This window comes from Nomascus leucogenys, unplaced genomic scaffold, assembly GCF_006542625.1.
Source record: "Nomascus leucogenys isolate Asia unplaced genomic scaffold, Asia_NLE_v1 Super-Scaffold_258, whole genome shotgun sequence".
NCBI lineage: Eukaryota > Metazoa > Chordata > Mammalia > Primates > Hylobatidae > Nomascus > Nomascus leucogenys.
The window spans coordinates 1949443-1955580 of NW_022095769.1; the positions used below are offsets into that span (position 1 = coordinate 1949443).

Below are 6138 nucleotides of genomic sequence, written 5' to 3' on the forward strand. Positions count from 1 at the left end.
ACTGCACTCTAGCCTGGGTGACAAGAGCGAGACTCTATCTCAAACAAAATAAAACAAGACAAAACAAAACAAAACCTGATCCGTGTGTCTCACCATATATGAAAATTAACTCAAAATTTGTCATAGGCCAAATGTAAAATTTAAAATTATAAAACTTCCAGAAGAAAACCTAAGAGGAAATATATTTGGCCTTGGGCTAGGCAAAGGTTTCTTAAATATGACAACAAAACCAGGAATTCATAAAAGAACAAGTTGATAAATTGGACTTCATCAAAATAAAAATCTTTTTGAAAGACACTGTTAAGAAAATGAAGAGAAGCCACAGACTGCAAAAAAATTTGCAAAACACATTTCTGAAAAAGGACTTGTATCCAAAATATACAAATAACTCTTAAAACTCAACAATATAAAAACATACAAACCCACTTAAAAAATCAGCAAAAAATCTGAACAGACATCTCCCCAAAGAAGATACACAGATGGCAAATAAACATTTGATGTTCCATGTCATATTTCATCAGGGAATTGAAAATTAAAACAAAAGCAAAAACAAAAAATGTGATATCACTACACACCTATCAGAATGGCTACAATTTAAAATACTAACAATATCAATTGGTTGACAAAGATATGAAGCAATAGGGACTGTCATTCATTGTTAGTGGGAATGCAAAATGGTACAGAACACTGGAAGGCAGTTTGGAAGTTTCACATAAAGCTAAATATATGATCCAACCATCCCACTCCTAAGTATTTACCCAACTGATTTGAAAACTACATCTACACAAACACATGCATGCAAGTATTTTCAGCAGCTTGATTTATAATTGCCCAAAACTAGAAGCAACAAAGATGGTCAACAGGTGAATGGATAAACAAACCGTGAACATCCATTCAGTGGAATATTATTCAGTGATAAAAGAAAAGATATGGATGGCCTGGGGCGGTGGCTCACACCTGTAATTCCAGCACTTTGGGAGGCTGAGGCGGGCCGATCACGAGGCCAGGAGCTGAAGACCAGCCTGGCCAACATGGTGAAACCCCGTCTCTACTAAAAATACAAAAATTAGCTGGGTGTGGTGGCAGGTGCCTGTAATCCCAACTACTCGGGAGGCTGAGGCAGGAGAATTGCTTGAATCCAGGGAAGTGGAGGTTGCAGTGAGCTGAGATTGTGCTACTGCACTCCAGCCTGGGGGACACAGCAAGACTCCATCTCAAAAAAAAAAAAAAAAAGATATGGATGAATCTTAGATGCATATTTCTAAGTGAAATAAGTGAGCCTAAAAAGGCTACCTATTGTATAAGTCCAATTACATGTTTCTATAAAGGCAAAACTATAGTGATGGTAAAAAGATGAGTGGTTAAAAGGAGTTTGTGGGGTAGGGAGGAAGGATTGAATAGATAAAGCAGGTGAAACACATGGATTTTTTTTTTTTTACAGCCCAGAGGTCCTTTATTATTATTTTTTTTTAACACCTATTATGCCACGAATTCATAGGGAATAGGTTCCAGCAGCTCAGGCTCCTTCCCATTGGTTCTCACAAAGTGCGCTTCTCTGGGTGGAGCAGGCTGGCGCTTTAGTTGAACCCAGGTACCTTTCTCTTTGGCTTCTTTCTTTTTCTGATCATTTTCCTTCACGCGTTTCAGGAAGCTATCTCGGCTCTTAGAGTGCTTAATGAGCTCAATAAGCCCATTAATTCTCTTGGCAAGAATCTTGCCCTTAACTTGTTTGCTTACAACAATGCCAACAGCATGCTGGGTAACGTTGCAGACTCTTCCAGTTTTGCCATGGTAATACTTGTGGGGCATTCCTTTTTGAACAGTACCCATACCCTTGGTGTCTACAATATCACCTTTCTTAGAGATTCGCATATACGTGGCCAAAGGAACAACTCCATGTTTTCTAAAAGGCCTAGAGAACATATATCGGGTGCCTCTCCTCTTTCCCTTTGTGTTTGTCATTTTGGTGAATTACTGGAAGATGGCGGTTCCGGCCGAAAGGCGATTTTTTTTTTTAGGATGGTGAAAACTATTCTCTATGATGCTGTAATGATGTAAATATGATGCTATACATTTGTCAAAAACCCTAGAACGTTACAGCACAAAGAGCAAATCATAATGTATGCAAATTTTAAAAATCATTTAGAAGGTTGGGGGATCTCAGAAGAGAATGCAGAATGTGACAACACAATCTATCACAAATGTATGAAACAACCTCACTAAAGGAGGTGGGGGTAAGGGTGCTGACCCAAGTCACTTTGGGAATATATAGAGTCTGTAAGACTAACGTCAAAAGAAATTTTACATAAGCACTGTACTCTAGTTGATAAAGTTATTTCCCACAGAGGTAAAGGTTAACAATTCTGTTACTGCTATATGTGTGTAATGAAATTAAACAATTAAGAAGGCTGGGGATGGCGGTCATTCCTGTAACTCCAGCACTTTGGGAGGCCGAGGCTGGTAGATCACTTGAGGCCAGGAGTCACTTGTGACCAGCCTGGCCAACATGGAGAAACCCCATCTCTACTAAAAATACAAAAATTAGTCAGGTGTGGTGGCAGGCATCTGCAGTCTCAGCTATTCGGAAGGCTGAGGCAGGAGGATCACTTGAACTTGGGAGGCAGAGGTTGCAGTAAACTGAGATCACGCCACTACACTCCAGCCTGGGTGACAGAGCGAGACTCTGTCTCAAAAACAAACAAACAAACAAACAAACAAAAAACAACAACAACAAAAAACCCCAAAACAATTCAGTAAACTGACGGTTGATGGGAGGAGCCAGATTTCTCTCTATGTAGGAGGTTACAGGAGGTTACAGGACAGCAAGGGAGGTCACAGGAAAGCAAGGAGAGAAGGCAAGAATGATAGAATGATCTATGGATTAGAATTGGAGACATCAGTACAAACTCATGTTTAGTTGGCTTATTTATTTATTTTTTTTGAGACAAGACTTTACTCTGTCACCCAAGCTGGAGTACAGTGGTGTGATCTCAGCTCACTACAGCCTTGACTTCCTGGGATCAGGTGGTCCTCCCACTTTAGCTTCCCAGGTAGCCGGAACTATAGGCACACGCCACCACACCCAGCTAATTTTTTTGTATTTTTAGTAGAGATGGGGTTTCACCCTGTTGTGCAGGCTGGTCTCAAACTCCTGGGCTCAAGCGATTCTCCTGCCTTGGCCTCTCAAAGTGCTGGGATTGTAGGTGTGAGCCACCATGCCCGGCCCCATGTTTAGCTTAACACAGATAAAGATGGTTACATATAGAAATATTTATAGATTCATCTATACATGGGTTAGCACACATATATATGTATACGTATATATGCATATGTGTATATGTGTGTGTGTATATATATGTATATATATTTCCTTGCTGTGTCAGATAAGAAGGCCTAAAGCAACCACCTCCTATTAAAAATGATCACACCTCATGCCCAGCTCTTGGGATCTAATAAGAATTCCAACAAAAGAAACCAGGAATCTGGCCAGGTGAGGTTGCTCACGCCTGTAATCCCAGCATTTTGGGAGCCCAAGGCGGGTGGATCATGAGGTCAGGAGTTCGAGACCAGCCTGGCCAACATGGTGAAACCCCGTCTCTACTAAAAATACAAAATTAGCCGGGCGTGGTAGTGCATCCCTGTAATCCCAGCTACTCAGGAGGCTGAGGCAGGAGAATTGCTTGAACCCAGTAGGCGGAGGTTGCAGTGAGCCGAGATCTCACCACTGTACTTCAGCCTGGCAACAGAGAGACACTCTGTCTCAAAAAAAAAAAAAAAAGAAAAGAAAGAAAAAATACAGTATATACAGACATACCTCGTTGAATTATGCTTCACTTTGTTGCACTTCCTAGATGATTTTTTTTTTTAAACAAATTGAAGGTTTGTGGCAACCCCGTATGGACCAAGTCTATTGGTACCATTTTTCCAACAGAATGTGCTTACTTTAGGGAATAATCTGAGCAACAAAATAAATTAAGCGATATTGGATTATAATACAAAGTATAAAAGTATGTCTGTATGTCATATTTTGGTAATTCTTACAGTATTTCAAACTTTTTCATTACTGTTGTATCTGATATAGTGCTCTATGCTTAGTGATTTTTGATGTTACTATTGTTTTGGGGAGCCATGAGTCCCACCTATATAAGATGATGAACTTAATCAACAAATGTTGCACGTGTTCTGACAGCTGCACCAACTGGTCTTACCTCCAACTCTTCCCCTCTCCTCGGACCTCTCTATTCCCCAAAACAGGACAATATTGAAATTGAGCCAGTTAATAACCCTACAATGGCCCTGAAGTGTTCAAGTGAAAGAGTCTCCCATTTCTTACTTTAAATCAAAAGCTAGAAATGATGGAGTATAGCGAGGGCAGCATGTCAAAGCCAAGCCAGGCCAAAAGCTGGGCCTCTTGTGCCAAACAGCCAAGTTGTAAGTGTCAAGGAAAAGTTCCTGAAGGAAATTAAAAGTGCCACTCCAGTGAACACATGAAGGCAAAACAGGCCCCAGATCTCTTCAATCCTATGAATGCTGAGAAAGGTGAGGAAGCTGCTGAAGAAAAGTTGGAAGCCAGCAGAGGTTGGTTTAAGAGGTGTAAGGAAAGAAGCCATCTCCATAACATAAAATTGTAAGGTGAAGCAGGAAGTGCTGATGTGGAAGTTGCAGCAAGTTATCCAGAAGGTCTAGCTAAGGTCATCAATGAAGGTGGCTACACTCAACAACAGATTTCCAGTGTAGATGAAACAGCCTTCTTTTGGAAGAAGATGCCAGCCAGGACTTCCATAGTTGTAGAGGAGAAGTCAATGTCTAGGTTCAAAGCTTCAAAGGAAAGCCTGACTCTCTGGATAGGAACTATGCAGCTGGTGACTTGAAGTTGAGACCAATGTTCATTTATCATTCTGAAAATCATAGGCCCCTCAAGAACGATGCTAAATCTACTCTGCCTGTGCTCTATAAATGGAACAACAGAGCCTGGATAGCATCTCATCTGTTTTCAGCATGGTTTACTGAATATTTTAAGTCCATTGTTGAGGTCTACTGCTCATAAAACTGTTGTTTTTATGCCTGCTAAAACAACAACAACAATTCTGTAGCCCCATAGATCAAGGGGTAATTTTGACTTTCAAGTCTTATTATTGAGGAAGGGCATTTCATAACGCTATAGCTGCCAGAGATGGTGATTTCTCTAATGGAGATGGGCAAAGTAAATTGAAAGTCTTCTGGAAAGGATTTGCCACTATAGATGCCATTAAGAACATTCATGATTCATGGGAGGAGTGAAAATATCAACATTAACAGGAGTTTGGAAGAAGAAGTTGATTCCATGCCTCATGGATGACTTTGAGGGGTTTAACACTTCAGTGGAGGAAGCCATTGCAGATGTGGTGGAAATAGCAAAAGAACTAGAATTGAAGTAGAGCCGAAGATATGACTGAAATGCTACATGCTATAATAAAACTTGAATGCTTCTTCTTGGTGAGCAAAGAAAATGGTTTCTTGAGATGGAAACTATTACCAGTGAAGATGCTATGAACATTTTTGAAATGACAACAAAGTATTTAGAATATTCCATAAACTTAGTTGATAAAGGAGTGGTAGGGTTTGAGAGGACTGCCTCCAATTTTGAGAGAAGTTTTACTATAGGTAAAATGCTGTTAAACAGCGTCACGTACTACAGAAAAATCAAGAGTCAATCAATGCGGCAAACTTAGTTGTTGTCTTATGTTAATAAATTGCCACGGCCACTACAACCTTCAGCAACCACCATCCTGACCAGTCAGCAGCCATCCACACAGGGGCAAGACCCTCCACCAGCAGAAAGATTACAGCTCACAGAAGGCTCAGATATCTTCAGCATTGTTAGCAATGAAGTATATTTAAATTGTTAGGCACATTGTTTTCTCTTTCTTTCTTTCTTTCTTCTTTCTTTCTTTCTTTCTTTCTTTCTTTCTTTCTTTCTTTCTTTCTTTCTTTCTTTCTTTCTTTCCTTTCTTTCTTTCTCTCTCTCTCTTTCTTTCTTTCTTTCTTTTTTTGACAGTGTCTCACTCTGTCGCCCAGGCTCAGGCTGGAGGGCAATGTTGTGATCTTGGCTCATTGCAACCTCTGCCTCCCAGGTTCAAGCGATTCTTTTTTTTTTTT

General features: G+C 40.2%; 1 pseudogene; it reads right to left on the bottom strand.

Moving 5' to 3' along the window:
• Window positions 1-1479: 1479 nt before the first annotated feature.
• On the bottom strand, window positions 1480-1971 carry LOC100587127 (annotated as a pseudogene).
• Window positions 1972-6138: the final 4167 nt, after the last annotated feature.